This window comes from Notamacropus eugenii, chromosome 1 (genome assembly GCF_028372415.1).
Source record: "Notamacropus eugenii isolate mMacEug1 chromosome 1, mMacEug1.pri_v2, whole genome shotgun sequence".
Taxonomy (NCBI): Eukaryota; Metazoa; Chordata; class Mammalia; order Diprotodontia; family Macropodidae; genus Notamacropus; species Notamacropus eugenii.
The window spans coordinates 490,499,859-490,513,941 of record NC_092872.1 but is presented as its reverse complement, the minus strand read 5'-3'; the positions used below and the strand labels follow the sequence as shown (position 1 = coordinate 490,513,941).

The 14,083-nt window shown below is 40.1% G+C and overlaps 1 pseudogene; it reads left to right on the top strand.

The window, feature by feature from the left end:
• Positions 1 to 5,279: 5,279 nt before the first annotated feature.
• On the top strand, positions 5,280 to 6,312 carry LOC140519681 (proteasome activator complex subunit 1 pseudogene; annotated as a pseudogene).
• Positions 6,313 to 14,083: the final 7,771 nt, after the last annotated feature.

The window sequence follows — 14,083 nt, the reverse complement described above, 5'->3', positions numbered from 1 at the left end:
GGAGGCCGCCGCTGCTGGGGCCCCTGCTGTCCCTCGAGGCCGGAGCGCCGGAACGAGGGTGGAGGCCGCATGATGCCGGGCCCTCAGAGGGAGGAAGGTCACCAAGAGTCAGGCCCAGGGCCCGGGGCAGGCCGCTGGGGGCCCCCGCCCATGTATGCTGGTCATGGGCCCCAACCAGGTACGGCCCAGCTGGGGAAGGGGAGCCCTAGGCCGTTCGTGGGAAGCGTTTGTCCCAGTGAGGGAACCGTAGCAGTCGTCCCTCCGCGGCCACCGTAGGACATTCCTTCTCGCCCTGCTCCTCTTCTTTTTCCCCCTTCTCGTCCCACACTTAAAAAAACAAACTCGCCTCCCCCGCCCTCCCCCGTTCCCAACCTACTCCAAAGGCGAGAACTTAACACTTCTCAAGCGTAAGGATGCGCACATCAGCCGCACGTCATGCGTCACGCGCCGTCTCCCTCCGCACGAGGGCGGTGCCTGTCTGCGCAGGCGCGCGCAGCGGCTTGTATCTCTTCATCTTCCACCTCCCCTCCCCTCTTTGAGGTCTCAGTCGCACCTGCGTGCGCTGGGTTGCACTGGGCATGCGCAGAATGTCCCGCTTCGCGCCTCTCTGCGGAGGGCCGACGACGTTCTGGCTGATTTAGCCCAGATCACGACTTTGCACGTTAGAGAACAATAGAGCCGAGGAAGGGCCGGGGCCTTGTGAGCCGGGGGTTCTTGGGTTAGAGTCCCAGGACCTGTTTCTCCGCCGGGACTCCGTGCCCAACCCGGGGCCCCTGGCTGTCGGTGGTGCCCAGACTGCGCTGGTGCTGGCGGAGGCCACAAGAGCGCATTTCTGTCTCCCGGATAGCGCCGCCGCTGATCAGGGTGATGCGTACTGAGGCAAAAGACCCTCCCGGCTCCCCAGGGCTCCGGGCGTAGGGGCCACCAGGTCTGCGCCCCAGACCGAGGGAGAGAGCGCGAGGAGGAGCTGACTCCCCTCATTGTACAGATGGGTAAACTGAGGCCTGAGGTCACGGGGCCAGGCATCCGCAGGAGCGGGGGTCGAACCCAGGTGAACTAACTGGGGAAGCGATCCTTGTTTTCTTGGGGGTGTTCTCCATATGCATTCTTGTTAACCATATTTTCACGTTAGTCATGTCCCGTAGACTCCTCTATTTTCTGTAAAGTTTAGTCAAATAAATTTATTTTTGTAGTAGCAAACAATCAACAAAACAGAAAGCAGCAGTCAGCCTTGTGTCAGCGGGCTAACGTGGCAAAACTGCGGGACTCCCAAGTCTTCCTGTTCATCGTTTCTCATGGCGCAACAGTACTCCATTACGTTCGTATGCCACAGCTTGTTCAGCCATTCCCCAGCTGATGGGCACCCCCTGCCTTCCAGTTTATGGCCACCACAAAGAGAGCTGCTATCAATATTTTTGTGCATGTGGGACCTTTCCCACTTTTATGATCTCTTGGGCATGCAGTCCTAGGAGCGACATTGCTGGGTCAGAGATACCCTTTGTATCTATTTGTAGCCCTTCGGGCACGGTTCCAGAGTGCTCTCCAGAATGGCTGGATCAGCTCACAGCTCCACCAACAAGGAATTGGTGTTCCCCCTCTGCCCCATCTCCAGCATTTATCATCTTCCTGTTTCGTCATGTCAGCCAATCTGATAGGTGTGATGTGGTACCTCAGAGTTGTTTTAATTTGCATCTCTCTAATCAGTAGTGATTTAGAGCATTTTTAAAATATAACTATGCATAGCTTTAATTTCTTTCTCTGACAATTGCCTGTTGATATCCTTTGACCATTTATCAATTCGGGAATGATTATATTCTTGTACATCTGACTCAGGTCTCTATATATTTTAGAAATGAAACCTTTATCACAGACACTAGTTGCAAAAATTCTTTCCCAGTTTTCTGCTTCCTTCCTAATCTTGATTGCAGTGGGTTTGTTTGTGCAAAAACTTTTCAATTTGATGTGATCAGAATTATCTATTTTGTACTTCATAATGTTCTCTGTCTCTTGTTTGGTCATAAATTTCTCCATTCTCCATAAATCTGACAAATACACTATTCCTTGCTCCCCAATTTGTTTATAGTATCAGTCTTTATACCTCGATCATGTATTCATTTGGACTTTATTCTTGTGTACAGTGTCAGGCATTGGTCTATGCCCAGTTTCTTCACACTGGTATTCAGTTTTTCCAGCAGTTTTTGTCAAACGGTGAGTTCTTAGTGATTCATTTTCATATATGGATTTTAGTAGATTCTCTCCCAACTTTGAGATTCTATGAGTAGTAGAAAGAAGAGTAGAAAGAGCACTATTTAGAGTTAAAATAACACTTTTTGAATTCAATATGTGTGAACTTTGGTAAATCACTTAATCTCTTTGGGTCTTAGATTTCTCATATGGTACTTCCTTTTCTCTTCTCTCTTTACCCTGTTTTCTCTTCCTTTGTCTTTTTCCCTTTCTTATTTTTCCTTATTTATTATCCCCTCCTGCTTTTTCTACTTTTTCTTTCTTACTAGTATCCTCTTGTTTCTGTCTTAATGTAACATCTTTAAATGAATGTTATAAATTTAATGCTTTTATGTTTATACATTGAATGACCTTTCTGTCAAAATAATTAGCTCATGTATTTTAATGATGTTGCCTTTCATACTTGACATGCGTACAACTTCACAGTGTTTGACTCTAGCTGAGCATTGTTGTTCTTCAGTCGTTTTCAGCCATATCTGACTCTTTTTGACCCCATTTAAGTTTTCTTGGCAAAGATATTGGAATGATTTGCTATTCCCTTCTCCAACTAATTTTACAGATGAGGAAACTAAGGCCAATCTGTCTAAGTGACTTGCCCAGGGTCACATAGCTAATATGTATGAATCTGAGCCAGATTTGAATTCAAGAAGATGAGTCTTTCTGATTCCAGGCCTGGTACTCTATCCACTGCTCCACTTAATTAAACAGAATATACAGTAATTTTTATGAACCAAAAAAATAGGAGGAGGAAGGCCTGGAAAACAATTTCTTCCCTGATTTGTAAATTTATTCATGCAACAAGTCTCATGGAAGGGTACCATAATTTGTCATAGAAATATTAGACTTGTTTGGCTTGACCCCAGAAGATGGAACTAAAAGCAATAGTGGAAATTGCAAAGAAGCAAATTTTGGTTGCTATTTACAAATGTAACAGGCTACTTCCAGTGTAATGAGATCTCCCTCACTGAAGTCTTCAAACAAAGGCTATAAAAACTCATCCCATGTGGTGTAGCAGGGACATGGGTTTGGACATAGGAATAGATTCTACTGGGGTTCCTTGCAACTGTTAAATTCTGTGCCTCTGCAAAATGAAGTGTTTGATCTAATGATTTTTAAGGCACTTTAAATTTTTTAAGTCTTTTTACTACCGTAACTCCATATTCAGTGTCTTTCTTTTACATAGCAGTGGTTTTTCTGGCCCAGGAAACTAGCAATATACTCTCCTCCTTCTTTGGGCCTTCCAGAGCATCTGGGAAATCCCTGTCATAGGATAGGTGCTTCAGTGTTTGTTGAAATGTAACATTTTGCTTAATGGATCCATGGTATAATGGAAACAGTGCTGAAATACAGGTCAAAAGAACTTGTTTCTAATCCTATTTTGGCCCCTTAAAAACTTTGTGACTTTGGACAAATTACTTAACCTCTCTGAGTCTCAGGTGTCTCATCTGTAAAATGAAGGAATTTTATTAAGTTTATACATCAATGAACATTTGTTAAGCAATTACTATGTGTTTGGCATTATGGTAGGTTTTGAGTATACGAAAATAAAAGTTACTGCCCTCAAAGAGCTGACATTTGATTGGAGGGGGTAGAGTCTATATAAGATATGTGTATATAGAGTAAGTACAAAGTACATACAAACTAATTTTCCTGGAGGAAAGCACAAGTCACTAGGGAGATGTGGCACTTGAGCTGAGCTTTGAATGAAACAAGATGTTACTTGAGGGAGTTAATTCCAAACATGGGACAGACTAGGTAAAGAGAATGTGATGGGAAATGAAATGGCTTGTTTTTTTGTTGTTGCTGAATTGTTTTTAAGTCATGTCATACTTTTCATGACTCCATTTGGGGTTTTTTTGGCAAAGATACTGGAGTGGTTTGTCATTTCCTTTTCTAACTTATTTTATAGATGAGGAAACTGAGGTAAACATGGTTAAGTGACTTGTAATGGTGAGCAAAGTAGGATTTTTTTGCTGTTTTCTGTATTGAGTTCTAACCAATCAAGTGCCTTTGATTGAGTCTTACCTTTGAATCAGTTAAGAATTTTTGATTGAAAACAGTATATATATGTGTGTGTATATATGTTATTGCTTGGAGAGAGAGCAGAGAGAGAAGAGAGAGAAGCAGAACTGAGAGACAAGTGACAGTGAGTGGGCTAGGGGATCTTGCTTGTGGGCAGGCCCAACAGAAAGAATGTTTGTGATGTCAGTGCTTTGTCTGTTGATCTGTGTTAATTTCTTAGACATTAAGAAATGTCTGTCTTTATGAGTGAATTGAAATGATGGTGCTGGTAATGTGTATAAATACTATTATATCCTTGTTAATCTTTGTTTTCCTAGAAAGAGAAGCCCTTGGAGCCTGCTGTCAGTCAAAAGCAGGAAGAGTTTGGAGTGGAACAGTCCCTGTAAGCTGAGACAAGGAGCAGGAACAGAGATCTGCCTGCTTGTGAACCCAGGCAAGAGCTAGGAGCAGTCCTACAGAGGAGGAGCCATGGGGTTTTGGAAGTCAGCCTCGAGTCAAGATGAGAGTGGAATTTACATACACATTATGTATTGATTAAGGTGATTGTTCTTACAGTGATCTAGGGGTGAATGGTGTGGTATCTTCTGCTACCCCTTATGATGTGTCATGCTAAGGAAGACTCTAGCCTGGGACCCCTTGACTTTGGGGATGCAATGATATATGCTATGTGCCATCTGATGTACAGAGTGTTATGAGACACATATATGTGTTAGATGATATGTTTTGCTTAAGAATGTTGCTGTGAATGATATGCTTTACTTTATTGAACAATGTTTAGTTTATTGCTGCATAGAGAGTTCACTATACTATGCAATTAGACCCTTAAAATTATTCACAGCAGCCATCCTCAGGTGTGCCACCCTGATTGGCTTTACACTTGTCCAAGGTCACACAGCTGGGCAGTGTTTGAGGCTGGGTTTGAATCCAGGAAAATGAATCTTCCTGACTCCAAACTCAACTGGGCACCTAAGTTTCCATGAATTTTTGGGAAAGCAATAAATTGATGATTTTGACTGTTGTGGGGTGTGAAGAAAAATCTGACTTACAATAAGGTAGGATGGAGCGAGGTTATGAAGAGCTTTTAAAAGTCAAACAGCACCCTTCCCCCTTGCTCCTGTCTCACTGCTCAGTCTGGCCCCTTTAACCTCCCTTCCATGGTCACCTTCAGTGTCAGACCTGAAGCTCAAGCCAAGGTAGATTTGTTCAGAAAGAAGTTATGTGCTCAGGTGGAGATCCTACTTGGAACCTGTTTCCTTGTGAAGGCTTCAGAGCTGGATGAGTTCTTGAAGGACCTGTCTCTAAATGAGGCTAATTTGAGTCTCCTAAAGTGCCCCCCCTCAACATCCCAGTCCCTGACCCAGCCAAAGAAAAAGAGAAGGAAGATCGTCAGAAACAAGAAGAGAACGATGATAAGGATGGAAAGAAAAAAGAGGAAGATGAAGATAAAGGTCTTCCTTGGGGGCCTTGAGCTGCAATGTTCTCATCTTCTGATTGTGGCTCTCTTAGGGTGCCTGAAGCCTGAAATCAAAGATGTGAAAGAACCCCTCAATGTGGTTTCCATGTGGCTGCAGGTACAGGTGCCCCAAATTGAGGATGGAAATAATTTTGGAGTAGCTCTCCAGGAGAAGACATTTGAACTGATAACTACATTCAGAACTAAGCTGGATGGCTTCCAAACCTAGATCTCAAAGTACTTCCCTGAAAGGGGTGATGCAGTGGCTAAAGCAGCAAAACAGCCACCTGCTGGTTCATGAATTGGATGAAGCACAGTATAGAGAGACAAGACTGATGGTCATGGAGATCCGAAATACTTACGCTGCATTATATGATATCATCCTGAAGAACTTTGAGAAGATCAAGAAGCCCAGGGGAGACGCAAAAGGAATGATCTACTGAAAAATGGAGCCTGCCTTCCTTCTCCATCACCCCTTAAATAAGATTATCTGTCTTGCCACAGTTCACCTTCCATTTAGAACTTCCCCTCTTATCCATACCTTGCATTTTGGGTACCAATAAATTTTGTCACACCAAAAAAAAAAAAAAAAAGTCGAACAGCAAAGTTTGTATTTAATTCTAGAGGCAATAGAAAGGCATTGGAACTTGCTAAGCAGAGTAGTCACATAGTCAGACCTTTACTTTAGGACTATCAGTTTATCAGCTGTGTGGAAGATGACTTAGGCAGCTGCAGGGAAACCATTAGAATACGATTTTTAATAACTGAAGTGAGAGATTATAGGAGCCAAACTGGGGTGGTAGCTATGTGAGTAGAAAGAAAGGGATGTGGTAGAATTAACAAAAGTTGATAACTGATTGGATATAAAGAGTGAGAGTGATGAGTCAAGGATGATACTGAAGTTATGAACTTGGGTGACTAGAAGGCTTTGTGGTAACTTCAACAGAAATAGAGAAGAGATTTTACACCCAGGAATCTATATATTAAATCCCCTACTTTTCATGATCCATCAGAGGGAAAAAAATGACTTTCTCTTTTTTTTTACTTAGCCATTGTACAGCAGTAATTTTTTTGGTGTGCACTTTGCAAGTTAGACCAGTAATTAGTGCCAGTTGATATATCCTGGATGCTATCAGTAAGCAATTAAGACCAATAAGCTTTTAAGGATATTTACTGAGAAGATAACAGCACAAACAGAAGTTCAAATACCTCTCCCCCATAACTCCCTGAACTAGGGGCATACTCCCATCTACCACCTTAGTCCTTGGGCAGAGTGGGCTCAGATTTAAAGAAGTTGCTACAAACATTCATTCCACCACCCAAACTTCTGGATGTAGCATAGCCACTCTCCTTTTCTTCCAGGACATGTTGGGTTGATTTACTACTAGATTGGACCATGTAGGTCACTCCTCAGGCTCCTTCCTTGGCTCAACTGCTGGGTTTCTAGTGGCTCTTCCCACATTTTAAGGTCTCACAGGCCCAGTATCAAAGGAAAGGAGACACAAATATGCATTGGTTTCATTTCAGACACACTTGCCTAAGAGGCCATGTGCCATTCATAGCCAGTCAGGTATATGTGTGTGGGATCCTTTCTGGTACTTCACAGTTAGCAGGAAGGAAAGAATTGGGTTTGATCAGTTAGTCCTTTTTTGAATGCCTACTCAGTTCCTGTTCAGCAGCTAATAAGAGGACAGGAAACAGTCACTGACTATCTGTAAGTGCTCTGAACTGGGGAGCAGGACTGCTCTTGCACTTTTAAAAGTAGGCTTCCCAAAACATCCATGTGGGTTGGTACCAGGCAGAGCAGACTACATGTGCCCAAAGGACTGGGGCATCATTGGATAGTTCCTAGTATATATGAAGCAGAGAGAAGAATGCAGAGCCAAGTGCTGGTCAGCCATGCTGGAGAAAACTGGTGGAAATACCACTGATATTTTCTGCATGGCTATCATGGTAGCCCTTCTAAGTGCTTCTGTCTGCTGTAACCAAGACAAGGCAGAGTTGTAAACAGATCCAGAAATGAAATAAAAGGTACCTGTCAGGAATGTGGGAGTAAGTGCTTCTGGGACAGTGGATCTGGAGAAGAAATAGATTTCAGAATGTTTGGACTAGCAGCGGTTTTTTCCTAATTCTTTTTTTTTAAATTTAGTATTTCATTTTTCCCAGTTACATGTAAAAACAATTTTTAACATTCATTTTTAAAACTTTGAAGTCCAAATTCTCTCCCTTCTGCCCCCTGCACCTCCTCTCATTGAAAACTATACATGTGTAGTGATGTAAGACATACACGTAATTGGATAAGCAGCTTTTGAAAGCTCTCTCTTGGTGAGAGATAAAGGGAAAACAAATTTCTCTTACCCAATGTTTCCTTGCTTGAGTTGATTGGAGCCCCTGACCTCTGAAAAGAAGTCCCAGAAGCATCTCATACTGTAAACCAAGATAAATTCCAATTTGATACGTGTTTTAGACATAAAAGGTGACATCATAAGCAAATTAGGGGGGTGTAGAAGAAATTACCAGTCAAAGTTATGGATGGGGAAGAGTTCATGACCAAATGATAGAGAGGTTCATAGGATGTTAAATGGACAACTTTGATTCCATAAAATTAAAAAAGTTTTGCACAAACAAAACCAATGCAGCTAAAATTAGAAGAGAAGCAGGAAGTTGGTGGTAAAAAAAAAAAACTTTACAGTAAGTTTTTCTTTTAACAGTTTCATTTCCAAGATACATAGGGAACTAAGGCAGCTAGGTGGTGCAGTGGATAGAACACCAGTGCAGGAGTCAAGAGGGCCTGAGTTCAAATCTCACCTCAGACGCTTGACACTCACTAGCTGTGTGACCTTGGGCAAGCTACTTAACCCTAGTTGCCTCATCCTGGGTCATCTCCAGTCATTCTGAGAAATATCTGGTCACTGAATTCAGATGACTCTGGAGGAGAAGTGAGGCTGGTGACCTGCACAGCCCTCCCTCACTCAAAATAAAGTCAAGTGGAAGTCATGTCATTATTTCTCTGATGGCGTAGTCTTCTTCAGCAATGAAGGAAAAATACATAGGGAACTGAATTTAATTAATAATGATAAGTATTACAATAAGACCATTCCATTTCAGACTACCTGACCATTCCCCAACTGATCAAAGGATAGGCAATTTTCAGGGGAAGAAATGTTAGCTATAGCCAAATGAAAACATGCTTAAGTTTTTATTAATTTATTAAAATAATTAAATAATTATTAATAATTATTAATTAAATAATTAAAATTTTTAATAACTTATTAATTAAATAACTCTGAGAAACTACTTTACACCCATCAGATTGTCAAAGTTGCAAAAGAAAAAAAGGGAAATGGCAAATGTTGGAGGGGCTATGGGAAAACAGGTATTTATTGTTGATGGAGGTACGAATGGTTCAGTACTTCTGGAAAACAATTTGGAACCAACCCCCAAAAGCTATTAAACTAATACTTTTTTTATTTTTTATTTTTTTAATGTTTAACAATCACTGCCATACAATTGCGATTTTATCCCTCCCCACCTACTCCCCACTCCCCCCCTCCCTCCCCACGACTGCATACAATTCTGTATAGATTCTACATATACTTTCCTATTGAGTATAAACTAATACTTTTTGATTCAGTGATACTGCTATCAGGTCTATATCTCAAAGAGATCACAAAGAAAGTGGAAAAAGCCCTATATGTATAAGCATATTTATACAGCTCTTTTTTGTGGGGCCAAAGAATTGGAAACTGAGGGAGTACTAATAAATTGTGGAATTGCTGAACAAGTAATGATATATGAAAGTGATGGAATGCTATTTTGCTGTAAGAAATGAAGGGGATAGTTTCAGAATAATCTGGGAAGGCTCATATGAAGTGATCCAAATTGAAATGAACAGAACCAGGAGAATAGTGTATACAATAATATTTTAAAGGTAAATAATTGAAAGACTTAGGAGTTCAAATCATGACAACCAACCACAAATCCAAAGAACTCACACTGAAGAATTCTGTTCACCTCCACATAGAGAGTTGATGAACTCAGAGGACAGATTGAAGAATCTTTTCCTTTTCCCTCCCTTTCTTTCTTTCTCTCTCTGTCTTTCTTTCTGATATGGCTAATGCAGGAATTTGTTTTGTTTGACTGTACCTAGTTGTATTGGTTTTATTTTTTCTTACCTTCTCAGTGTAGGGGAGTGGGAGGTAAGAGTGAGAAAATTTGGAATGGAAAATAAAATAAAATTGAATTTTAAAAAATGAAATTATTACTCTTTCTCTTCCTTCCCCCCATCCCCCATACATACCTTCTGTTCTTAATCTTTAGTCACCGGGGAAAAAATGGGAGGAGGTTTTCCATTTTGGGAAATGTTTTGAGCAGCTTGGAAGGAGAGATAATCAGCTAAGGCCATTTCTTTACAGTTTTACTATATATTAATTTCATTTAGTTATTTATTGTATTTTAATTAGTTATGTAGCCTGTAAAAATCTTATGAATGAGGTTGATCAATAAGAACAACAGAATTGGTAGGTATAGGGTGGGGGGGGTGGAGTACAGATAAGAGATTGCCTATTTTATTAATTTTGAAGTACATTCTAGATTACATTTCTGTATTGATCCCTAGGCAGGCAATGCTGTCTCAGGATCCCTGGAGAGATCAGAATATTGGGAGAAGGGGAGTAGTCTAAGTGGGTAGGCTGAGCTTTAGGGATATTTCAACTTCTGGGAATGACAGTACATATGTAATTCATACCCTATGAAGTAGCCACTGGGCTGGTAACCTAATGATAACCACACCTGGTGACAATATTTATAGTGTACTCCCTTCCTGGTTAATGAATTAACTATCAGCAGACTTTTCTCTAGGTTGCTGAAAGCAGGAGAATGAGCCAAATATGTTATAGCTCTTGTAGCACCACCTATCCGTGCCACCTGTCACAAAAGTATTAATAATAAAAATGAACAGACACTACTTTTAAAAAATCTGGCCATTTTTCTAGTGCTCAGAACAAAGGAGCTCTTCCTTCTGTTCACGATCCATATGCTGGTGAAAGATTTCACTCTTTTCACTGAAAGCTGTCAGGCTTGCCAGAGTCCCTTAAAAAAAACACAACCCACAAAAAACCCCAAACAAACTGAGATTTTTGAAGCATCTTTAACTTATTAGAGATTAGCCTCCCACAGGGGCCTTCTTTATAGTCTAATTTAAGCACAGGTGCTCAGGCTTTCAGTCTTTAGGAAGATTTATAAGTTTAAAACATTGAAATAATAGAAAAAAGTCTTTTAAGGCAACATGATGATTGCAACATTTTTTTTACAGGCTATTAAAAGAAGTAAAAGGGCTATTAAATAGTCAACAAAGTGGTAAACCTGGTTCTGTTTTCTTTATGGCCAACATCTGTGTAGCACTGGGCTGTCAACACTCACTGAAGTTTCTAGTCTAAAGTGGAAGAGGCTTGTTTGCTAGATTACTACAGGTCACTCAGATGAAGCCAGCTCCATTTCCCTATTCTCTTTTGGAAAGTAAAAGCCACTGAAAGTTTAAATGAGGCATCACTTCCTGTGCAAAACAGATGTTCTCGCGAAGTAGAGAATTTCCATAGACAGTCCCCATTTTTTACTCCCTCACATTTCAGGTTCAGTTTGTTCTCTGCTTTCTACTAAAGACCTATATATCTCTTATTTCTCCCCTTTTTTTCTTTTAAAAAATATGTCCCTCTCACTATCCCTTTTCTTCCCCAATGAGTAAAAATTTTAAAAAGCACCCTTAATAAATTGCACAGACCAGCAAAAGAAAGTCCCACATCAGGCACATAAGAGTATGTATCTCTCTTGAGTGCCTCACCTCCCTTTCGGAAGTTGAGTGACATTAAATCTTTACCCCTTTGGACTCCTCGTTTGTGAGTATTTCAATGCAGTGTTTATCATAGTCCTAAAATCTTTCAAAATTGTTTTTCTCCATAGTGTTATTATTATGGCATAAAATGTTTTCCTAGCTCTGCTCACTTTGCTCTGCATAATCAGTTCAGAAAGAAGACCCATACTTTTCCCTGCTGTAGAGTTTCTGCTAGTGACCCAAGTAATGCAGCATGTCCAATGACTGTCAATTCTTTTCTTTCTTTTCTTTTCTTTTTTCTTTTTTTTAAGAAAAAGCTCATGAAGAACTATGGAGTCTGAATGCAGACTGAAGCACACTGTTTGCCCTTTTTTTTTGTTTCTTCTTTCTCATGTTTTCTCCCACTGGTTCTAATCTTTCTTTACAACATGACTAATGTGAAAATATGCTTAATATGAATTGTGTATGTAAAACCTGTATCAGATTGCATGCCATCTTGGAGAGGGAGAGAAAATTTAGAACTCAAAATCTTATGGAAGTGAATGTTGAAAACTAAAAGTAAATAAATCTTTTAAAAAAGAAAGTGCTTGTGATAAAGAAGTGTAAGGCTTCTGTATAATCTACAAGTCTTTGTCCTTTTTAAAATTTTTGCTTCTTTAACCATTATTACATGTATGTTCCTGCTTATCTTTACCTTTCCTCACTTTTGGATTGAGGTCACTAATTATCTGAATGTGTGTTGATTTGATTTGGAGGTTCTTGTTATTCATAGGATTTCTCTTTATCATCAGCAACTAATGTTGATGTGTAAGTTTTTCAAAGTTTTTTTAGTGTTGTCCTTGTATAAATTGTTTTCTTGGTTCTATTAACTTTTCTCTACATCAGTTCTTTATTTTTAATGTGGTTTTTATTTTATTTTCTTTTACTGTCAATTAACAGGAATTGGTTTTCTTTTCATTCTAACTACAATCCTCCACTAGAAAAAAAATACAAAAACAGAAGTCTTGTAACACATATGCATAGTAAAGCAAAACAAATTCTGACACTGGCATATCAAAAAATATATGACCCATTCAGCACCCTGACTTTATCACCTCTCTGTTAGGAGGAGGATATTATGCTTCATTATTATACACTCAAAGTCATGGTTGATCATGGGACTGATCAGAGGTCTTTACTTCATCTGAAGAATAATATATTTTACTCTAGTCCCTTATTTTAACTCTATGCAAATCTCTATGTTTCAAGTGTTTCTTGTAAACAAGATATTGTTGAATTCTTTTTTCTAATCCATTCTGCTATCTTATTTATGAGTGCGTTCATTCTATTCGTGTTTGATGTTGTTACTATTACTTGTATATTTGCCTCTATTTATTCTCTTATGCTTTTCCTTCTTATTATTTCTTTTCACTACAACCTTTCAGTGCTCCCAAAATGGTTTGACCTTTGCCTTCCTGATTATAGCTCTGTAAGTTCCTCACCTTGGTTTGAGTCTAAGCAACACCTATGGACTTGTCCTTGGTTGGAGTTCCAGTAGACTGTTGCTGGACTTGGCCCCTATTAGCTAGCTGGAAACCTCTGCTGGTTTGGAGTGACAGAACTACATGCTCCCCTTGGTCTGAGATTCCTGCTCTGGTTATTCTTCTGTAGGCTTAAGACTGAAATGGAAGCTGGAACAAAGATCCCTAATTCCTTTTCACCTTCAGGATCAGAGCCAAATAATTAGTGCTTGCTTCTGAACTTGCTCCTTACTCAGTATACAGACTAGGGTCTGCATTCTACCCTGAATGTGTGATCCAGAATTGAGTACTCAGTGACAGAGCTGTCAGTTAGTACCCATTCCTGCATCCTGCGGAAGATCAGGTCAGGCTTTGTGGACCTGGACCTTTTCTTGCCTTGGAGCACAGCCTTAGCCCTCATTTAGTCTTTGTGTAGCAAGGCTCTGTCTGACCATTCTTGGTTAGACCCTGTCCTCAGTGTCCACAAAGCTTTCTGTCTCCTCATGCCAACCTGTGCTGGAAAAAAGGACTCATTGTGACTTAAAAAAAAATATTTTCCAATTAAGACTTGGTTTGATGTGTATTCTAGATTTTTTGTAAAGGAGTTACGGGGGAGAACTCAACTGTACTTCTTCCTGTTATTCTGCCATCTTGGCTCTTCCCAAAGTAGTATTTCTTCAAGTTTTAGCATATAAAATAAAATCCACTCTGCTAACTTGTTTTCAAGTCATCAAGAAGCTTTAATAAGTACTTGCTATGTGTCAACACTGTGCTAAAAGTTTCTTGACTTATTTTTCATGAGAATACCCATGAGCTATCTTTCTACCTGGCTATAATTTCTTTCTTCTGGTTTTGTTTATAGTAAGAATTGGAAGATTAATATGCATTTAGCTCCTCCAGTATAATGTATTCATTGGTCATTCGATAAGGATATCACATTTAGAGTACCAACCGTCAAGTTACAAGTTACATGCTGACAGTCTAAAAATTGTGTGATTTTTAGCACCTTTCTGCCTCCTTTCTTGCCACTTTGCC